Source organism: Peromyscus californicus, unplaced genomic scaffold (genome assembly GCF_007827085.1).
Source record: "Peromyscus californicus insignis strain IS unplaced genomic scaffold, ASM782708v3 Scaffold_6__1_contigs__length_162567912, whole genome shotgun sequence".
Classification (NCBI taxonomy): Eukaryota; Metazoa; Chordata; class Mammalia; order Rodentia; family Cricetidae; genus Peromyscus; species Peromyscus californicus.
This window is the reverse complement of record NW_026294584.1, coordinates 34,568,325-34,592,602: the sequence shown is the minus strand read 5'-3', so window position 1 is coordinate 34,592,602 and position 24,278 is coordinate 34,568,325. Positions and strand designations below refer to the sequence as shown.

General features: G+C 38.1%; 1 protein-coding gene across 1 annotated transcript in view; it reads right to left on the bottom strand.

The window, feature by feature from the left end:
• Kcnd2 (potassium voltage-gated channel subfamily D member 2) overlaps positions 1-24,278 on the bottom strand; it is a 498,777-nt gene that overhangs the window by 398,722 nt on the left and 75,777 nt on the right. The gene's annotated exons all lie outside the window — the stretch shown is intronic.

Sequence of the window (24,278 nt, the reverse complement as noted above, 5' to 3'; positions counted from 1 at the left end):
AGAGACTGAGGGTTTGGAAGGATGAGGGGTTTGAGGTTGGAAACAGAGGACAGATAAGGGGAGAATGATGCAATTATATTCTAATTTTGAGAAATAAAAACAATTTTGAAAGACTTTTAATCATAAAATATAAGTCCTTATTGACAAGAGGTTCCATTAAAAGCATTGGCACTGTGCTTGTTTTTAGTTCTTGAGCTAATGATTTCCACATGTGAAGCCTGGGTTTCAATCTTGTGCTTTATGTTTTGATCCTAACACATCCCATCATCTATGTTTCTTAACTATGACAGAAGGATGGTAACCATCTTGCAGACTCACTAAATCTCTAAAGGGTAGTGTATTATAAAGCGCATTGTCTAGTACATTATATGAACTTGTATTCCTTTGGATATTTTAATATTGTTTGCAGGTATAAAAGCAATGTTCATCTTTAAAAGTTCTGTCAAGTATATTATCTACTAGATTATATGAAGAGATACAGAAACAGGAAAGAGAAGGAAGAGAGGGAGTGTCCTGGTTGGTTGGTTTTATGTTTTATTTTCCTTGACTTGACATAAGCTAGAGATATTTTTGAACAGGAATCTCAACTGAGAAAAATAAATCTCTATCAGATTGCCTGTTGGCAAGGTAAAGGTTGTTTCCTTGTTTAACAGTCAAAGTGGGAGGGTCCTGTGAGCTGTGGGCAATGCCACCCTAAAGGAGGACCCTCTGGAGTATAAGAAAAATGACTGTGTAAGTCATCAGGAAAAAGCTAGTAAGCAACATCCATCTATGGCCTCTAAAGGGCTTCATCTCAGACCTAAATAAACCCTTTCCTCTCCAAGCTACTATGGGTCACAGTGTTTATATCGGCAATAGAAATCTGCCCAGTATAGGGAGCAAGAAACGAGGGCAGGAAGGAAGGAGGACAGAATTATGAGATAAATAAATCAGTTTCAAAACCATTTCCCACTTTAAAAGTTAACATGTGAGGGAACAGACAAACTGAAAATGATGATATTCTACACAGGGTCACATAGTACTAACAAAATTCTAAGTTTAGAAGGAATTAGATCCAATCTATCCTTTAACAAATGAAGAGACAGACATTCACATAACGTTCAGTGCTAGAACCATACTGCTCTGCTGCTGCTTAGGACAGATAAATTCTAAGGACACATGCATTGCTTCCCCACATCCTGGGATTCAGCAGGGAGCAGGGACAGACATGGCATATAGAGAATTTATTCTGCCTAGTTCTCAAGAGGAAAAAGCATGCACTGTCAGGCATAAGTCAAGTATTTCCCTCACATTCCAAACCCTACCTGCTTTCCACATATATACCAATTTCTTCTATGTGAAGAGCACCAACACAGACACATTATCTAATTCAGCATAGCAGCCCTAAATCACAAAACAAAATGGAGTTAAGAAGGTCAATGATGCTAGAACCTTACACATGGTAACTCTTTATTAGATTGACACTTTGGTCACAAAATTAATTTTTGACAGTATTTGCAAGTTGCTCAATTACACATTGACTTAAAAAAAAAAAGCTGCCCAATATCTCGCTTTTATTTCCTTATAATTCTACCTGCATGCTGGAGACCTGGGAGGAATCCCTTCTGTAATTTCTTTTCCTTCTGTAATACTTCGTTCAGTTATTTATCTGCCCTGATTGCCACAAAGATAAGGACCCAAAGACTTGGGAATCATGAGGATACATCTATCCATACCCACACAGATGCTGCCTCTGTGAGCAGGCTTACTCAAACTATTTTTAAACTTCATTCGTGTGTGTGTGTGTGTGTGTGTGTGTGTGTGTGTGTGTGTGTGTGTGTGTGTGTGTGTACTAGTAGAAGTGAAAAGACAACATGTGGGGATCTGTTTTTCCTTCACCATGTGGATTCCAGGGATCAAACTCAGGTCCTCAAGTTGAGAAGCTGGCATCCTTACCCACCGAGCCATCTTGTCAGTCTGTAGAGCTCTTCATGGAGCTAAGGATGACCTTGAACTCTAGATCCTCAAGCCTCAGCCTCCCAGGTACTAGTCAGAGGCATGGGACGACATACCCAGATAAATAAAATATTTTGAAGGTATTGCATTACTTGTGGTATCTCAAATGTGTCTGTCTAATGACATCACACCTGCTAAGGCAAAACCCACTTTCCCTTCCATGCTGTTTGCTACTACAATAACCCCTAACTCATGGGTATCTAAAATGACTCACTGCTAAGTGGCACCCTTTGCCAATTCCCATCAAGCTTTTTTGAAATTTAAATATCTTCAATGGATTTTGTAATCATAATTTAAAATTAGTATGAAACATGTTTTATTTCTATTTAAATTAAACACGAATTTTGAACGTTCTATTCTCAGTTATATTATGTGTTATATTACTATATTATTAGTTATATTATTTTGTACCTTGACCTAACTATCTGGGCTTTGTTGTTGTTGTCATCTTGTTGCTGTTGTTGTTGGTGGTGGTCGTGGTGGAGTGGGTGTGTGTATTTGTGTGTGTGTGTGTATGTTTAAAGGCATATAGAAATTTGTATATGTGCTCTCTAGACAGCTTCTATTAAGACATGTGCACCCTGTTCTGGACAAACAAACAAAAATCTTGTTTTCCTCTGTATGCACTTTCTATTTCCTCCTTTGCTGTCACTTTAACTGAGCATGTCACAAAGTGTTGAGGAATTGTCCAGGTAACACCAGTGCTTTCTTGTCTGTGCCTCCATCCCAGCACCCCTTGTCCTTATCTTAATCAGGACCCCGTGGATTCTAGCTGGCTTGTAGCTGACATCTAGGACTTTAGCCTACAAAGTTCAGCTTTTCTGTCTTCCTAGTCCCTCAGAACTGCCGTCCTATTTCTTCCTCCTTCCCGTCTCCCCATCCATCTATGTTTCCTTTCTTTCATCTCAAGACCAAGCACCAAGAGAAAACTCACAGCTGTGAACTTCACCTGGGCTTTTTCTCCTAACTTTACAATCTTCTTTTTATCAATATGAATTGTAAACTACCACATTTTCTCTGTGTACTTGGTATGCTTTTCTTTTTGATTTCTACAATCTGCTTCTCTCATGGTCTTAACTTGTCCTGTATGTAAGACGTGTCTCTGGTCTGTGACTAGTTTTGCTTTGAACATGGAATTGGCCACTTCTCATTTCTTCTCTGGAGTTCGAAGCACTAAAAGACTCTCCAGTTATTAAGACAGAATTTCTTGGAGATATTACTAATACATCGCAGATGATGGCACCCGGAGCAAGTGTCAGGTTCCATGGTAAATTCAAGTAGAAAGTAGATGCCAATGGTTAATTTGTCACAGAAGCTGCAAAATTAAGACAAAATCCCAAAGGTGGAAATACAGCATCTAAGATGATATATTCACCCAACACTGAATGGATATTTATCATAATCTAGAAATTAATTGTTTTAGGTACTTGGGATGTTTCAGTGAACAAAACAGAAAATGCTGAGACTGTGTAATACAGAAACTTTAAGGAACAGGGATCTATATAGCAAATGGATATCTGAAAAGAATCCCAAACAAAATCTAGTGAGTGTAGGGCTCATCATATGCCCTAGGAATGTAAGAAAATAGCTAGAATCAGCAAAGAAGTAAGAGAGGTTGGGTCACACAGAGCAAGAAAAACAGTTATCAGATAATATAGCAGGAGATCATGGCGCTAATAGAAAACATTGCCAATGTGGGGTACCGGGGACAGTGAAAACTGTTTCTATTTGCTTGTTTATTTGTTTGTTTGTTATTTTGTCCTGTTCTACTTTGTTTTGTTTTTATTTTATTCTGCATAAATCTGAAAGGACTGGGCAGTGGTGGCTCACCACTCTGGGGGGCAGAGGCAGGCAGATCTCTGTGAGTTTGAGACCAGCCTGGTCTACAAATTGAGTTTCAGGACAGCCATGGTGTGCAAACCCACAGAGGTTTCCTAGCGAGATCCGAGCTTGCTTTACTCAGCAGGGCTGCATAGGGGAATGATTGGATCAAGGGCGTGGGTACCAGGTGTTTGAAAGGGTGTGCACTTGGCTGTGAGGTATGCTTTGATCTAGCAAGAGGGAGGTCTTTTGCTCTGCCCCTTGGCATTGTTATAAAAAGTTCTTTTGAAGAAACAGAAGGTGCTAGTGGATTTTGATCCAGGTCCTCAGGAAGCTATCCTGTGTTTCTGTCTGTGTCCTCTCTGCTATCTTTCCATCTAAAAGTTTCTTACTCTTCTCTCCTCCGCATAGGAACCCTTTCAAAGGTGGGAGGTGGCCTCCCACACCATGGTGGTTACTCAGTCTTGAAAAAATTAAAAAAAAAAAAACCACAAAACTGAAAGGCATTCCATAGTACTGGGTATAAAAGTAACATTCATGACTAAACTAAGGTTATGACTGCAGCATCACTGTGGACATTAAAGTGGAGCAGGGATTGAGGTAGCAAGGGAGTCATGAGGGTAAATAGTGCAAAGGAGAGATGATGGTCTTTTTAAATAGTATGGCAACATGAAGCAGTTTCTCTAAAGACTTTATATTTTAGAGTATTTATTTACTTTTCTCTGTGTGTGTGAGTGTGTGTGTGTATGTACATGTGTATATAGCTGCCACCAGAGTCCAGAAAAGGTCTCTGAATCCTGGTGCCACAGTTATAAGCAGTTGTGAGCTAGCTGACATGTGTTGGGAACAGAGCTATGCTCATCTTAAAGAATAGAAGGCACTCTTAACCACTGATAAACCACACCCTGCATTTTTTAAACTTTTATTCTTCTCTTATATATTACATCCCAAACACAGTTTCCCCTCCCTTCAATTCTCCCAGACCCTCCCTTCACCTCTCCTCTCTCTCTCAGATCCACTCCTCCTCTTTTTCCCTTAAAGGAAAAGAAAAAAAAGAACAGGTCTCCCATGGATATCCACTGAACATGGCCTAACAAGATACAGTAAGATTGAGCACAAGCCCTCACATCAAGGCTGGACAAGGCAACCCAGTAAGAGGAACAAGTCCCAAGGGCAGGCAAAAGAGTCAGAGACAACCCCCACTCCCATTGTTGGGAATCCCACAAGAAGACCAAGCTACACAACTGTAACATATGCAGAGGATTTACCTCAGACCCATACAGGGTCCATTATTGTTGCTTCAGTCTCTGTGAGCCCTATGAGCCTTCCTTAGTTGATTCTGCGGGTTTTCTTGTGGTGTTCTCCATCCCTCGGGCTCCTACAATTCCCTGAGCTCAGCCCAGTGTTTGGCTGTGGATCTCTGCATTTGCTCCATCAGTTGGTGGATGAAGCCTCTCTGATGATGATTATACTAGTCTCTGGTCCACCAATATAGCAGAATATCATTAGGGTTTTCTTTTCTTTTTCTTTTTTTTATTTGTTTGTTTGTTTGTATACCCGGCATGTTTGGTTCTATCCTACATTTCTGAGCTATCCAACCTCTGGTTTCTGGCCCTCTGATTTGATCTGGGAATCAAATTGAAGATCCAGAAATAAATCCACACACCTACGGACACCTGGTTTTTCATAAAGAAGCCAGAATTATACAATGGATGAAAGACAGCATCTTCAACAAATGGTGCTGGTCTAATTGTATGTCAGCATGCAGAAGAATGCAAATTGATCCATAGCTATCATTCTGCACAAAACTCAAGTCCAAGTGAATCAAAGGCCTCAACATAAAACCAAATACACTGAACCTAACAGAAGAGAAAGTACGCAAAGGCCTTGAATGCATCGGCACAGTAGACAGCTTCATGAAAATAAAGCCAATAGCTCAGCCACTAAGTTTGACAATTAATAAATGAGACTTCATGAAACGGAGAAGCTTCTGGAAGGCAAAGGACATGGTCAATGGGACAAAATGGCAACCTACATAATAGAAAAAGATTTCTATTTCTTTTCACCAACTTCACATCCTACAGAGGACTAATAACTAATATTACACACACACACACACACACACACACACACACACACACACACACACACACATATATATATATATATATATATATATATATATATAAACTAGACAACAACAAATTAAATAACCCTATTAAAAATGGGGTACAGATCTAAACAGTGGATTCTCAAAAGATGACTCTCAAATAGCTGAAAAACACAGAAATGTTCAACATCCTTAGTCATTAGGGAAATGCAAATCAAAATGACTCTGAGATAAAAAACACAAGTGACAGCTCATGCTGGCAAGGAGGTGGAGCAAAGGAACAATTCTCCATTGCTGATGGGAGTACAAACCCGTGCTGCTACTTTGGAAACCAATATGGCAGTTCCTCAGAAAATTGGGAATTGATCTACCTCAAGAGCCAGCTAAGCCAATGTCAGGCATATACCCAAAGGACGCTTCAGTCTACCACAAGGACACTTGCTCAACCATGTTCATTGCAGCTTTATTCAAAATAGTCAGAAACTGGTAACAATTAGATATTCCTCAAATGAGGAATGGATAAAGAAAATGTGGTACATTTACACAATGAAGTCATTATTCAGCTACTAAAATCAATAACATCATGAAATTTGTAGGCAAATGGATGGAACTGGAAAAAAAATGCTGAGTGAGGTAACCCAGACCCAGAAAGACAACACTGGTATACATGTACTCACTTATAAGTGGACATCATCTGTTGAGTAAAGGATAATCATGCTACAATTCACAGACCCATAGACGCTAAGTTACAAGGAAGGCTCATGGGGGAATCCATGTATCTCCCTGGGAAAAGGAAATAGAATAGATTTTTTGGGTGGACAGGGGGTGGGTATGGATGAGAACAGGAGGGATCTGGTTGGGGGGTGGATTGGAGGGAGAGAGTACTGGGAGAGATGACTGGAATTGGGGGTCCTTTGGGAGGGGTGATGTAGAAACCTAGTGAGGTGGAAACTCCCTGGAATCTACAAGAGTGACCCTAGCAAAGTGACCCAGTAATGGGGGATACAGATCCTGCACCGGCCATGCTCTGTAACCAGGCAAAGCTCCTAGCGGTGGGACTGAGATGTCAACCCAGCCGCAGAATCCTTGATCTACACTCTGTCCTGCCTACAAGATAAATCACTCCCTTTAGAGAGGCAAGCTAACTTTTATTGTTTGACACAGGGTGAAATGCAGCCCACATGGGTTATGGCAGAGGCCTACCCTGGTTTTGAAGTCCTCATATTCCAGCTTCCTCTACTACTGAAGAGTCTGGATTTAACAAGAGTTAAAACAACAACAAAAAAATTCTCTTCTCTCTCCATTCTCTGTCCCTTCCCCAGTCATTTCCCAACATATTCCCCAATCAATATTTTACCAAGTACATTACTCTGCTTGCCTTACTCTGGTTCTGCTCAAACTTGGTCTAACCTGTGATAATATCCAATCAAAAAATGGGAAATCCTGTGTGATTTACTGAGACAAAATATATTCACCAATAAAATGACTGATAGGAGGCTGTAATATGTAGACTTACAGACTTTTAGGAACCTTGGACTGAACTCAATATAAGCTCTTTCTTTTTCTTATGAAAGGTACAGCTCAGAAAGAATAAATGACTTCCCAAAGGGCAGCTCTCTGGTTATTGTAGAGCTGGAGTGAGAGCCATCAGGGCCACTGCCTCCTACCTGGTTTCATGCTTTGGCTATAATTTGTAAGCTGCAGCATTCACATTCTATTTACATATTTTTATTTGTAAATATAATTAAACTCCAGACTTTTAGCATAATGTCACCATTTTCCTGATCTTGAAAACAAAAACTTTGTCTTTTCTTCCCTTTCCTAATTAGTTGTGTTTTGATGCCTTCAGTTAACCTCAAGATGAACAGGACTATGAATTGTCAAATTGCAAGCAAAAAAGAAAATTGTATCAGTAAGATAGTCTTGGATTTCAACCAGAAAAAAATCATGAATTTAAATGTAAGTGAGTATGGTCAGGCTCCACAGAAATGGTTCTACACATTGCCAAAATTTACACACACACACACACACACACACACACACACACACACACACACACTTCTGAAGTACCTCTATTTTAGAAAAAATAATGGTTCTCAAGATTTTATGACTGCATTTTCTTTAGCTTCAGGTACAGTTATGAGTTTATAATTTAGGAATGAACGAGAACAAATTATAGGTCCAAGCCCAAAATATGGGGTAGCTTTAATTACAGGCTTTATAGTTATATAAAATGTTAAGTTATTGATTTCTTCCTATTTTGTTTTTACCTACTTTCTGTATCATGCAGGAATCCTCAAGTGATGTGTACAATATCTACAAAGGCAGGAGGTTGATAAAAAGATGTGAATCCTTCTCTTCAGGTCTGCCAGTACAGAAATAGCCCAGACTCCTTGAGGTAAATAGTCAGCTGCACTACAGTCTTTAAATAGAATTAGAACCCACTTTGAAACTTACTTTCAACCAGGTTCTCTCATTACATTAATGAGCCAAATAGGGATCAATGGTGATTACAGCCAGCCTGTGCACTAGACTTCCAGGCTGTTTGTAAGCACTTCTACCTTTATCATTTTGCTGTTTGGATGCTTTTCCTTGCTCCTTTCCATGAAGCATATCTAGCATGCATCCCTCTTTCCCTCTGGTCCCATCTCTCTTTCTTGCCTGTCCCAAATGCCTCAAATCTCAAAGCTGTACCATCAAATTCATGGATTTTACAAACTGTCTTTATAAGCACAGGAAAAATGTAATGTGTATGATCTGAGGATATAAATATGCCTCATTTATAAATATAGGGACAAAGGGAAAACTGTCCCACCTCCCATGCAACAGGGTACCAAACTTAGGACTGAAATGCTGGGAGAAAAAGATACGTTTCTGGTGTTGGGGAAAACAGTAACAAGAGCAGCAGTAACATCAAAATAAAAGTAACACCATTGTTTTTCAAAATCACCACAACATTTCTTTTTTTTTTTTTTTTTTTTGGTTTTTCAAGACAGGGTTTCTCTATGTAGCTTTGTGCCTTTCCTGGATCTCGCTCTGTAGACCAGGCTGGCCTTGAACTCACAAAGATCCGCCTGGCTCTGCCTCCTGAGTGCTGAGATTAAAGGCGTGCACCACCACCGCCCAGATCACCTCAACATTTCAATCAATGCAACATTGTCTAATCAGATCCTTGATTGAAAATTTAAATAGATTATTCAGTTTACTGTCTCTTTCCTTTTCTTTTTGGGTCTTACTAGGTAACCATGGCTGTCCTGGAACTCACTATGTAAACCGAGATGGCATCGAACTCACAGAGATCTACCTGCCTCTGCCTCCCAAATGACAGAATTAAAGGCAGGTGCCAGCATACCAGACTTCAGTTCACTTTCAAAGTGAATTTTAAAAAGTCAAATAATATTGTAATAAAGTGATAATATTTAAGTAAAGGTTAAATGTGTTTTATTAAATTTGTAGCCCCTACAATCCAATTAAAAATACTGGAAAGGACATATTTTGAGGTAGCCTTCTTTAAGAGAAAATCTTTAAGTAACTCTTTAGAAATGTTACACTAGATTCCAAAGTAACTTGTACCTTCCAGGTATGAACTCTTCTGTGACAGCTGATAAATAGATATATAGATAGACAGATAGGTAGATAGATACATAGGTCGGTAGATAGATAGATAGATAGATAGATAGATAGATAGATAGATAGATAAAGAATTAATTAGGGATAATTCAGAGAATCCTGTGAATATCACCACACTTGGTTAAAGCTCCTCAAACAAGCAGGGGTTCACTTGCCACGGTAAAGGACCATTGTCACATTCTCATGTGGGATCGATCTATACATGTAGGTATTTGAGCTTCACTTAATTTTATGCAAACAAGGATAGATGATACTGCCGGGGGTGGTGTTTTAACTGAATCTAATCATTATTTATGTAATAATAGGTTCATCATGTGGAAAAATGAACAAAACAAAAAAATCATTTCTCTATGGCGTTGGTGATGTAATAGCTAGCTCCTTCTGAAAATTTTAACTTTAAGTGTCTTGTTTGTTGTTTAACTATACTTAAAATTTTAATTTTGTTGTGTTTAAGGTGGAATGTTTGTCTGATTAGTATCAGAATTTAGAGGTAAGGATTGAATTACAAAGAGAGAATATGGAAGAGCCATTGGCAACAGGAAAAACACATCACTTTTCTAGATTATCTAAGTGAGATCATTAATTAAAAATATATTTAGAGTATTCAGCCTACTTTCAAAGTAAATGTTATAGTGCAAATAATATAGTCACAAAGGCATAATCTTTCAACAGAGGTTAGGTATAGTCTGTTAATGTTTGCAGCTTTCATATATAGTGCTTTTTCCAAGGCTGTGAGATCAAAGATTTACTAATAAGATAATATGCTAAGATTTCAACGTTTGCAGTAAGAGAAGGAGCAAATAAGAGATCAAAGACAAGCTCCCATAAACTTTTGGGTCACAAAGGTAGAAAGTTTAAGGATATTCTTACAAAGGAGCTTGACAGAAGACACAGTTCTTCACCCTTAAGCTGCAACACTTATCAGCCAAGGTTCATTCATAGTAATGGCCACTGGAGAAAATGAACCGCTGGTGTCAATGACCAGTAATGCTCTCTATAGCTAGACAGAATTTGTGGGGACAACTATACTGTCCATGAAACACTGTTTACATAATTATTTCCCTTTGTTAAAAGCTTTGAAGACACACAATTATGTTCCCATATTAAGAATTTTCATCACTAAAGAGGAATTCTTCTTTGTTGTTGTTGTTAGTTTTTTTTTTTGTTTGTTTTGTTTTTTTCCAAGACAGGGTTTCTCTGTGTAGTTTTGGTTCCTGTCATGGCTCTTGCTCTGTAGACCAGGCTGGCCTCGAACTCACAGAGATCCACCTGGCTCTGCCTCCAGAATGCTAGGATTAAAGGCATGTGCCACCACTGTCCGGCTTAAAGAGGAATTCTTGAAGTTTATCTCTCTAGCTCATATCAGTAAGTACACTTATGAAAATATAAGGGAACAATGAAAGATAAAGTGTATCCTACTGTTTACCAAAACATAGAAATTTGACTTTTTAAACACTATAGGCACTAAGAATTGTAAAAGACACATAAGACTTTGAAACGTAATAAAGTTCTCATCACATCTGAAATGCCTAGAAATATCACTTATGCCATGTCCTCAATTATTGGTAGTATGGCCATACAATAATTGAAAAGTTCAAAGGCCATCAAACAGCCAAATATAAAACATTTCCTTCCTCCCACATACTATTTTAATTACTTGTAATATGCAGAATGTGAGTTGTTACAGAGAGAGAAGGGCACCTTCCTTGGCAGGAAACTGAAGAAACTATTTATACACAGGATATAAAATCTTTCTAAAAACTGTCTGAAGGTAAGCTGCAGACAGGGCTCAATCTGTTCCCACGATGGGAAGTGCCAAATATCATGATGGCATACTTATTTCTCAACAACTACAATAGGAAACAGTGAGCTGCAAAAAGTGATGAATGAGTTTCTCTCAAAATATCTAACCTATACCGTGGCATAACTCTGACTACTACAGAAGCCTACAGAGTATCTATTACATGTACGGTGCAGTACTACTCAGTGTCTGGAATAGTAAATGAAATACTTGCCTCTTTCAGATTTATGTCCTGAGGTTTAAAAGGAAAAGAAGCTTCTTCAGGATTTTGCTATAGGTGTATATCCAACCCCAAGTTGTATTCTAATGTCACTTTTGAAAGGAATTTTCCAGGCCATCAACATCTGAACTCTAATAATTTGTATTATTCACATCTAACTCCTGTATGGGTAGTTCATCATTTTTCCTCATTGTCAATCTCCATCCTAATATTGTGTTAAAATTTTTCTAATAGCTCCCTGCACATAACGCTCTAATTTATATCTCCTTTCTCCAACATACATATTAGAATCCTCTCCACCTATGTGGTACTTAAGTCGGAATTTTCTAATTCTCAAAAAGATTTTTAACTCACTGAAATTAATTATCATATTAGCTATCAGTTATTGACTGGACTGAGTTACACTTACCACCAACTTAAATGTGGAAACTGTAACACCAATGTTATTTTACTTAGGGGGAAAGGCCACTAAAGAAGGAATTGTGTTCAAGTGGGACCCTACCCAACGCATGTTGTACCCTAGTAAGAAGGCAAAGAGACACAAGGTGCACACCTGCTGCTGTTAGCAAGGAAAGGAGAACGTACTGTAGAGCAACCAAAGTTCCTTCATGGTACAATGATCTTGGATTGACAGTTCCTAAACCTATTAGGAATAAGCTTATTTCATTTAAATATGATTTGCTCCTTAATTATGACAGCACTTGTATAGCAATATAGTTCTTGTTTGTGCAGAGTACTGGATTTCTCTCAACTATTTGATGATGATACTCTGAAAGACAAGAAACCAAATATCTAACTCTCTTACAAAGCGAGGGCTATATTATTTGCTGTAGTAATGTTAGTTGATTACATGCATGCATATATGAATGAATAGTAAAAGAGTATCCTGCAGACAGTTAAAGGGGAAAGTGTTCCTTAAGAAGGTGTAAGCAATTTGTATAAAAGAGGAAAAATAAATGGAAATGATTCTTGAATTATTCACAAATCCTGAGTTTGAATCATGGATTTCACAGTATTTTAAAACTGCATAATAATAACACTTGACTTTGGGTACTATTTGAGGGAGACAGAGAACATGAATTTCCAGATTCTGGTGACACTTGGTTAATAAATGTTATCTACTCTGATCATGTTTGTCAATTCTCTTAGATAAGAAGAAATCAGTCAAAAGTATAAACCAAGAAAGGAGTTCAATATGTTCTAAGAGATCTGAAAGAAGTTAATGGAATACAGAGTGTGGATAATAAAAACCTAATATAGGGAAAGAAAGGCAGGACAGAGCCATGCTGACACTGACTACAGGAAAGTTCCTCTACTTTCCTTTCCCCCCAACAAACCTAACCATCGTAGAAATAACAAGAAGAGGATGTCTAGATTTAATACAAAAGGAGGAGAATGCTAGTTAGAGTTCATGTATAATATTAGATCATTACTCCACACTAGCTAAGTAAATAGGGCAAGTCAAGAAAACGCTGATAGGATAATGGAATGGAAAGTGTGCTTAGTTTTCTTCTCTTGTATTGTTGTTTTTTTTATATAAGCAGGTTGTGGCTTCCCAAGATTCCATATTAGAATACACCCTAACTACAAGTGAACCTGCACTGTTGTACCCTGATCATGGTTGTGATTAAATCCTAGCAATACAATTTCAACTTTATGATTATCTCATTTCTCACCTATTGTCATAATACACTACTATATGACTTGTGGTCACTCAAAATATTAATCTTTGATTTAGTATTCACATTACAAGGTCTTTATGTTTTATGTTTATAAAAAGGGCCTAGAACATGTTATTATCCATAAAGTGGTTATACTCTCAGGGGTGTAATTATAGTCTATATGACATTAAGGGTATATTTATGAGATCATATTATTTCATGACTTTGTAAGGAATGTTATGATTATATATTTACTGGGGAGGATAGTCCTTCTGCTTGGGAACCTTGAAGCATCTGAGAAGTTTTCCATTAGAGCATCAGTCATGTGAAGTTTGCACAAAGAATTAGGTGCCTTCCCTCAGTTCAAGGTTGCACACCGGAATTGCACGATTCATATTCTCACAGAAACTAGCTTTTCCTTTCTAATGACTTTCTTCATTCAAGTGAATTATTTGGTATCTCAGAGCTTTTGCTCCTAAACTGTAATACTTTAAACGCTCCTTACCCTGAGAATTTGAGGAAAGCAGGAACTGGATTTAATGTCCAAGGAAATAATCAGATACAGATTATTTACGTAAATTTGTCTAGTCATATTATTAACATTTGTAAGGAATTTGTATAGATAATTGAGAAGGTTTACCACATGCAATTGCTCAGAGATAGTAAGCAAGGCTAAAAGTTGGAGGGCACATATTCTGAATAGAATGGACTTGTGTATTAGAAAGCATCAAAAAATGCAAGTGAGGAAAGACATCATCAGACTGACACAGTGAAGGAAGAATGCATTAGGTGAAAAGGATACTGACTAGATGGTATCTCTATTCCTTAAAAAAAATCTGTGCTAATGTAATAACATAACTTAGATATATTTTCAGAGAGTTGTCAAAGCACTATGGTTGCACATTTTAATTTTTTTTTTTAGTTATTTCTATCCTATATGTATGTGTGTGAGGCTGAGTGTAGGTTTGTGCACCATGTGCATGCTGGAGGCTGGAGGCCAGAAGAGGGCTTTGGGACCTCTGGAACTAGAGTTACAGTCACTTACAAGGTGCAGAGTATGAGTACTAGATACTAGCCTCCCTCTCCCTGCCCAGGTTTCTCAGAGACAAATATAGAGAATTCACAAATGGAAAGTATTTAAGTGACATTCCAATATAACATTTATCTTTTTCATTGTTTTTATGGTTGCATAATGGTAAAAAAAAATAAAGCAACAAATGTAACATGCCAAGGGGAGGACTCTGTATGCCATAAACTGTGTACTACTGGACAAGTTCAGCACACTCTTTAAAGCTCTAGACCCATATGGCCATTTGTACACTGGAAATCCTACAGGTGAAAGCATCCACAGGCTATGGGTCACATTCTCTTTTTGGCTGCAAGCTGTTATTTTAGATTTGGTCTTAGGTCCCACCAATACCCCAATCAATCCAGTCATAGACTTGCATGGTAGTTTCATTTTTCTTTCTCTCAAACCAGTGTATTCACCTGTATCTGACGCTATCACTAACTAGTTTTCTTCTTCCAGACTCCACGTTTTCATCCTACTAGAACTAAGTTCTAAGAAAGCAGTGGACACAAAGCTAGAGAAAGACACGGGCCATGCGGCACAGTCATAGGCTGAAGTCCTTTACCGGTGAATTATAAGATAAGGTGCATTGGTAAATTCCTCAAGCTGTGCTGTTCTGTTTGTCTTTTAAATGACAGGTGAATAAATAAATATGTAGACTATAAAGGTAGCATGAAATAAGTTATGGAATGATTCTGAGATTAATTCACTTAATAATAGGTAGATTGACATCTTAGGTTATTAATATATGTTAACAATAAGCAAATGTCAATTTCTTCTTTAAACCCTCTCGATGTGATTGGAAACATTCTCTGGCACATTTTTGTCACTTGTAGAATGAGATAGATTTTAGCTAACGTAGTTGACCTTTGGAGAACACGGGTTCCAGGACCACTTGTATAGGTATACATTTGTTCATGTGTTATATATAAAATTGCATATTTGTCTATAGCCTATGAATGTATTCCTTTATACTACAAATCAAATCATTGCAGATAGGTTATAATACCTAATATAATGGATGATTACAAAAGTGACTGAGGGAGTAATGATGGAAATGAAGCATAACACATATTAAGTTCCGGAGGCAGTCATTCCAGGAATAATTAAGCAACAAATACCAACAATGACATAACAGTTTTCAAACACATTCTATCTAAAGTTGGTTATAAACCTGAAGAGTTGACTTTTTTATTTCATGTTCAAGGTACAACATCTGGAATACAGTTGATAATTAAACATGACCAAATATAAAATGTGAATTTTTCTGTAATTATCTATATGTAACTTAGTTGTATTACAATGTTCAAGACTCAAGTGTAAGCCTCAATTCACTACAAGTCTCTATAATTATCTTATTAAAATATACAATACGATATTAACACACAAGCTAATTGTTTTTAGCAGGTTTTTCCTGGTAATATATTGTTTCAAGGTTGTCAAAAACTCTAATTCCATTTAAAAGCATTTTTAAACTTCCATGATCTGGAAGAAGGGCAGAGGTGGCATAAGAAATTCATTAAATACATTTAATTATAGAGAATGCCATGTATCCTTCTAGGAGGAGAAAGTTTAATGAGTTTTTTCAAATTCTCAAATGCAGTTGTGATTCAAAGTTTTGAAATGCTATAGTAAAAAATGGAAGAGAATGGAGTACCAGGAGCTGGCAGGGTTCAGGTCAGGCTGCAGGAGAAATATTTTTCACCACTGTAATTTTTGGAACATGTCAAATTCCACAATGAAGGGAACTGCTAACTAGGTTTACATTTATCTGAACACCAAACATAAATAATACAAAGCCTATAACTCTGAACCCAAGCACCTGACCTCTGAACAAGAAGAAATAAATACAATCATTAAATCATGATGGTAGGTCTATTACTTGCATCTTTGTTGTGTGCACTGGATATGCTGTCAACCCTACTGGGCCTGTAATCATAAAATTTGCTGCTGCTTCTTCTTCTCCTCCTCCTCCTCCTCCTCCTCCTTCCCCTACTCCTCCTCCTGCTCCCCCTGTTCCTCCTCCTGCTCCTCCTCCCCCTGCTCCTCCTCCTCCTCCTACTCCTCCCCCTGTTCCTCCTTCTGCTCCTCCTCCTCCCCCTGTTCCTCCTCCTGCTCCTCCTCCCCCTGCTCCTCCTCCTCCCCCTCCTCCTCCCCCTGCTCCTCCTCCTCCCCCTACTCCTCCCCCTGCTCCTCCTCCCACTGTTTCTCTTCCTGCTGCTGCTCCTCCTCCTCCTTCTTAGTGTGTATGTGTGTGTTTCTGTGTAAATGCATTCATTCTCTGATTTTACAATATTTAAGATGCATGTAATATGTAATAAGTACTCTAGTATTTGTTACATATTGTATAATATGACATAACATGTAATATATATTATAATGTGCAACCTAAATTATGTTTCCATAGTAAACAAAGCATAATATAAAAAGATATTTTCTAAACATGTGTCTTTTCCAGAGTAAAAAAATGTGCATGTTTATGAAGATAATAATTCTACAAAAGCTTTAGAGGAAGATGAATTGAACAAGGTCAATAATGACAGAGCGTTCCTATTTCCTTAATATAATTTAAATCTTTGAACAAAAATACAAAGGAATATGTGAGTTTAAGACAAATTTTTATTTTTAACTGATTTTGGTGTATTAGTTTGTAAGTCACTTCATGTTTACATCTAGCATACCTGTCTATACATTGCTTACATCAGCATTTTTTCAAAATGTAAGTTTGATGGTAAAAACAGTTTGAGTCTTTGTAATTGATTTTACATTCAGTGGCTTAGCAGGTGTTTAGTCACAGGCTATCACAGGAACAGAATTCTATCCTTCAGTTGAAATCGAATAACAGCTGAGATAGAAATAACAAGAATGTGTTATCAGCGTAAACATTTTGAAATCAAGCATGCTGATTAAAAATTCACAGATTTAACTTTAAATTTTCTAGTGAAATAGTCATCATTCTGAAATAGTCATTATCAACTTTTCCATCTTTATTATCTGCTCTTGTCTCCTTTATAAAAATCTGGAAATTAAATGCAGCATATTTCCATTACTGCACGACAAAGTCTGGAAATTTAAAAACAGATCAGAGAATATAAAAGTTTAGATGCTCTCAGTAACATTAACTTGTCTGGCACTGATTATATATAATTCCTGGATTGCTGGCTGGTGTCTTAAAAGTACACTTAATTATAAAACATAGAAATGTAGGGAAATTAATGCTGTTATAAAAAGGCTAACTTTTCATGTTTTGAGTTATGAAGGTGAATACTTGCAGTCTTAACATTATATTAGCATGAGACTTTGCAATTTAATAAATAAATTGGTTGAGAAAGTGAACTGTATTCACTCAATAAAAATTATGCCTAAGATCTTGAAAGCAGCATTTAGAATATCTGAATTCAAAGGCAACAGATGAAAGCTTTAATGATGTATTCATTTTTACAAACACTGATAAAGTTATCTCATAAAATGACGTCATCATGTATACCTGTAAGTTCTGAAGAACCTTATTTGTGTCCTATAGAGTTACTAAAATGTTTATCCCTTACTTAGCCAAATGTACTTAATATATAGTGAGTATAAATATAAAATATTTATATATCTATTCACTGCACTAATAAAGGGACTAAAATGGGACTACACAAAATAAGCAGTAAATATGATTACTTTTTCATGTATCTTTTGATAGCTATCATGAAGGACAGTGTAACAGAGAAGAAAACAACACCATGGCTGATAAATAATAAAAATGGAAGTCCAAGGGGACCATAGATCTCCTATATATTATACAGTGATGCTTGAAAGATATTTACAACCATATCTAGTTTTAAATAACTGTTCAAAAAGAAACCTGAAGAATGATTTACATTTACATTACATGATTTACATGATACTTTTAATAAAAATTCTCCAGAATTCCTGTGTTGATTGGGATGCCCCCTGAGAAAGAACCAGCCTCAGAGGACATCTATAGAAAGAGGAGTAGCTGCAACTAACTCTAACTTAATTTTTTAAAAAAATAAAATGTGTTTTCCAATTAAAAACATGAGCTAATATATTCAGAGACTCTAGTAGTGGCTATTCAAGACATTAACTCCTATATGCCTTATTGGGCTAAATAGTAAAGACAGGTGCTATTATTCCATAAAGACACAGTTAAACATTCACCTTCCCTAGCAAAGCCTTGTGTGTGTGTGTACATATGTGTGCTTGCTATATGTATGTGTGTACATTTGTGTGTGTGTGTGTTTAAGAAAATATGGCGAACACAGTACATTATTTATATTTATATGGATACAAAAATATGAAATATGAAAAAAGGAGTTACAACAAGTAGATTAGGTCTTCAACAAATCTGAAGCTTGCTGAGGTGGAAGTGTACGATAGTTTCTCTTCTATAGTGGATCTCTCAAATTCTTCTTAAGATTCTATATCCTAGACATCTGTAATCACATGCTCATTCGTGTGTTAAGAAATGTTTATTATTTTCTATCTCCTTGTGGACTCTCTTGACAAGCTCCTTACACATAAATCCTGATCTACTTTTGTGGTAGACTGAAGAATATCTGATGTACGTTCTAAGGGCATTAGAATAAACTCCCAAATTAAATAACAATAAAAAGTATGTACAGATTTAGGAAAAACTCAACCTTATGGGACTGGGATATGGCTCAATGGGCAAAGTGCTTGCCACACAAGCAGAAGGCCTGAATTTGGATGCTCACAAAAAAGTGCCAGACATAGTGGCAAATACCTGTAATCCCAGTTTTGAGGAGTGAAAGAGAGGGGACCCTTAGGGCTTTCTGATCTAACCTTCTGAATCAACAAGCTCAAGGTTCAGGAAGAGATCCTGACTCAAGCGATAATGTAGAGAACAATTGAGGAAGATACCCAACATTAACCCCTCGCCTCTAAATACATGCAAACACGTATGTACGTGTATGAAATTGTGCACCCACAGACACATATATTTCTAAAACACAAAGAGTACATATCCTCAATCATGACTGAAGTAGTCTGCCTTAACATACAAAAGAACAGGGCAAGAGGTAATGGCTTTCTTTAGGATTGTAGATGCCATTTGTTAGAGAGAGTGATAGATACATTTACAAGAATGCCTTTGCTCACAATGAGGCTGGAAGGTAGGTTTCAATCATGTCCCACTGCAGGCTGCTGCCACCACCTTGCCTGCCAGAGAAAGTGCTTCTTAGCTCCCTTGTATCAACAGCAGTAGCCAGTGCTCCCACCTTAGATACTAACTGGCTCTTGTCTAGTGTATGTTAATTTTGTCACGGCTCATGAGTCCACTTCGTATGCTTGTGATTTGACAGCCTCTTCAGTCTTCTAGTGTCATTTGAACAACAATAATAAAGGTTTTTAGTAATATGGTCAGGAATTTCCTCTTGTACTTCTCAGAAGACAGCCTCCGAGGAGAGTTAGCCCTGTCACAAGTTCTGCCTCTACTAACTCAGGAAAACTAGGTTAATCTATAACAATCACTTTATTCTGTTAAGGTGGTTTGTGGGGCATGTAAGAAACATTTTTATGCGTAAGAACTGTTGAGATCATGATTAGGAAAAGCACAGGGACAAATAGCCAAACTTGTGGAAACACATGAACTATGAACCAATAGCTGAGGAGCCCCCGAATGGATCAGGCCCTCTGGATAAGTGAGGCAGTTGATTAGCTTGAACTCTTTGGAGGCCCCCAGGCAGTGGGACAGGGATCTGTCCTTAGTGCATGAGCTGGCTGTTTGAAGCCTGGGGCCTATGCTGGGACACTTTGCTCAGCCTGGGTGAAGGGAGGAGGGGACTGGACCTGCCTGGACTGAATCTACCAGGCTGAGCTGAATCCCCAGGGGAGTCCTTGCCCTGCAGGAGATGGGAATGGGGGTGGGCTGGGGGTAGGGAAGGCGGGGAGGGAGGACAGGGGAATCCGTGGCTGATACGTAAAATTAAATTAAATTATAAAATAAAAAAAACCACTTTTATATGAAGTGATAAAATGAACACTGTTTAACAATTCTTTTTATATTTACAATGATGAAATAATTGTATCACCCTGTCCCTGAATTCCAACCCCTAAGTGATGTTGTTAAGTGATAAAGCCTTTGGGAAGAAGTTATGTCATGTGACTGAGGCCTCTGTAAATGAAATTATTGACCCCTCACAGGCACCCTAGCAAGCGCTCATTGTTTTTTCCAACATGTGAATGAAGAATGGTAAGTCAACAGAAGAGAGCCCTCGCCGGGACCCAACCATGATGGTAAATGGATCTAAGATGTGTTGCCTCCAGATTTGAGAGAAATGCACCCCTGTTATTTTTTTAACAACACAGCCTGTGGTTGCGTATCACAGCAGCATAAATAGATATAGACCACTTGTATATGGCAGAAATACCTTCTATTATCAGACATGAGAGCTTTCTTCTTGAAGTTACACAGCCCCCCAACAGAGACATATCTCTAGGTAACACAGAGTGCAGGCAGAGTCCTTACACACAGAATAATGGCCGTTTGTGATCGTAGCTTCACGTATACATCCTGAATACTGTTTGGAATTGTACTGTACAAAGGGCTAAACACCTTGATTACAGGTGTAAAGTTGATTTTCTAGAAAAATAAATTAAAAAGTGGTGAGGCCACTCATCTGAGCAACAGGTTAATATATATCATAAAAGCAAGCTAACATTTTATAACCTGAATTCTCTTGAAAGCAACTTATTCAGAACAGTGTGAAGACTGGGCTTAACTATTAGGATAAACGTTGCTCTAGCACTGCTTGAAGAAATATGTTCTGTCAAACCCAGCCAGCAAGTGTAGCTCACCCAGCTTGACTGCACCACTCCCCTGCTGCGGAGTAGAGAGACAGGACTGCGTGGGAAGCCAAGACCCACACCCTTCTCCTTTCCAGAGCCAAGAACAAACCAGCACTAGTGAATGTTATGACAATGACATGGTTAGTAATCTTTTTTTTTCATGAAAGGCAGTGGAATATTTAAATGAATATTTTTATCACATTTTTCATCCAGACAGTGTGCTAGATTATCTAATAGGTGGTACAGGGCACTGATAAAGCCTGAGAATAGAAGAGGAGTGGGGGAACCAGAGTTTTAAGAAGCGACTTAAACAATTTTGCACAAATATACATGTTCCTCTTATTTAGGGGAAAAGAAAAATTTAGTTTAAATATGGCATGAGGCTCCATAACATGTAGTGGAATTATAAAGATGAGCATTCATAACTGACTCTTCAAAATAGAAGTGAGTATAAATAATTAGTAACACACTCCCATTTACTTCCAGGACAAAGACTTCTATTTCTGACACTGAATCTGAACCACTGAATTTTCTGTGGACTGAATCAGATCCAATCAATGGGTAAAAGAGCAGTCCATATGACAGAATGAAATACTTGTGTTTGATAATGAGTTAGTGGCCAGGAACAATAAAGAACTCCCAGGACTTAACAAAAGAAAGCACCCCAAATAACTCCATGATGTTTCACCTTTAAATAAACAGTTCTTAAAATAAGAGAGAAATGGCCTACAATCCAACAAAAAGAGGCTCAATATCACACATCCTAGGAGAAAAAAATAAGAACCACAGTGAATTATGACAGTATCACATCCATCCCTATGGCTAATACCAGACCATAATATAGCAAGTGTTGGTGGGGTGGTGGAGGATACATACAGGTGAATGCCACTGGAAGGAATATGCAGCAGTGAGTCTCATTATGGCAAAGAGCAGCATCATGATGGCTTCTAAAAATTCAAGAGAATTGCCTAGGTTTGTATTAGAAGGACTGCAAGTTCAAGGTATGTTCTACCTCAACATATGCAGCTGCAATGGATAAAAACTAGTGTGTAGCCGGGCGGTGGTGGCGCACGCCTTTAATCCCAGCACTCGGGAGGCAGAGGCAGGCGGATCTCTGTGAGTTCGAGGCCAGCCTGGTCTACAAAGCTACACAGAGAAACCCTGTCTCGAAAAAACCAAAAAAAAAAAAAAAAAAACTAGTGTGTATGTGGTGTGGATTTGTGAGAGTGTGTGTGTTTGTGTGTGTGTGTGTGTGTGTGTGTGTGTGTGTGTGTGTGTGTGTAAATTTTGGCCTTAAAATAAAAGGAATTATATGCTACAGTATAGATCACCTGGGAATTAACTATGTTAACTGAAATAAATCAGTCCACTTAAATGAGACCTAGAAAAGAAAGTGAAATGATAATTTCTAAGGAATGAGATCTGGTAGAAATGGTGAGAATTTTTTGATGGCTATAGAGTTTCAGTTTCATAAAAGGAAATAAAATCTGAGGTTGATTGCATAAAATATGGATATATTGAATGATAAAGCATAAACTCAAAGTGGTTAAAGTGGTTAATTTTATACTACACATGTATTTTAACATCATTAAAAGGAAACAGTGTTCTGCACTCAAGGCCTTCACGTTAGGCATGTATACCACCAGGTGAACACTGTATGAACAATTATGTTTGACTGGAGTTTAATTGAGAATTAACTACTCATGCCTCAATTTTAATTATTTTTATCAAAATGCTCCAAATTTAAGCACCTGTTTTGAGGCACTCCAGTAAACTTCTTTCTCAAATATATGCATGAAATATATGTGTGTGTGTGTGTGTGTGTGTGTGTATGTATGTTTTACTTTCTTTTAATTTTGACTGAAAGTTCTGCTCAATTATGTTTTAATATCTGATATCTGAATACTTTACTGGGGTTCTGTGGTAATATTTTATTTGTACACCCCAACAGAGCTTATCTAAGGATCAGATGAAAAACCCAGGCACTATATTAAACATAGAGATTAGGCAATGGTAGCACATGCCTTTAATCCTAGTATTTGGGAGGCAGAGAGTCATCCAGATCTCTGTGAGTTCAAGGACACAATGGGAACAGAGCCAGGAGTGGTGGCACATACCTTTAAATTCCAATACTCGTTAACCATAAAGGTCCGGAGGTCTGTACAGACAGACAGAAAGTGACAGAGCTAGGCAGAAAGAGGAAGTGATATAGCTGGAAGAGAGAGGAAGTAAGATGGCAGGGACAGAAAGAATATAAGTGTGAGTATACAGGAAGTGGCTCTCTTTGGAGGTTGAGGATTTCTAGCAGTAAGAATGTGGCTGGTTTCTTTCTGCTTCCCTGGTCTGTCAGTTTTTACCCCAATATCTGACTCTGGGTTTTTTTTATTAATAAGACTATTTAGCAATTGGTCTTACAGGGTCCTCTGTTTGCTTCTCCAAGTCTTTTTTTTTTTTATTTTACAATATAATTTAGTTCTACATATCAGCCACGGATTCCCTTGTTCTCCCCCCTCCCGCGCCTCCCCTTTTCCCCAGCCCACCCCCCATTCCCATTTCCTCCAGGGCAATGCCTCCCCCGAGGATTGAGACCAACCTGGTAGACTCAGTCCAGGCAGGTTCAGTCCCCTACTCCCAGGCTGAGCCAAGAGTCCCTGCATAAGCCTCAGGTTTCAAAGAGCCAACTCATGCACTGAGCACAGGACCTGGTCCCACTGCCTGGATGCCTCCCAAACAGATCAAGCCAATCAACTGTCTCACCAATTCAGAGGGCCTGATCCAGTTGGGGGCCCCTCAGCCATTGGTTCATAGTTCATGTGTTTCCATTCGTTTGGCTATTTGTCCCTGTGCTTTATCCAACCTGGGTCTCAACAATTCTTGCTCATATAAACCCTCCTCTTTCTCACTAATTGGACTCCTGGGGCCTAGAAAAACAATGACATCATGAGGTTTGCAGGCAAATGGATGGATCTAGAAGAAATCATCCTGAGTGAGGTAACCCAGACTCAGAAAGACAAACATGGTATGTACTCACTCATAGGAGGATACTAGATGTGGAACAAGGATGACTGGACTGCTACTCACATCACCAGGGAGGCTACCTGGAAAACAGGACCCCAAGAAAGACACGGGGATCGCCCAATGACAGAGAAATGGAA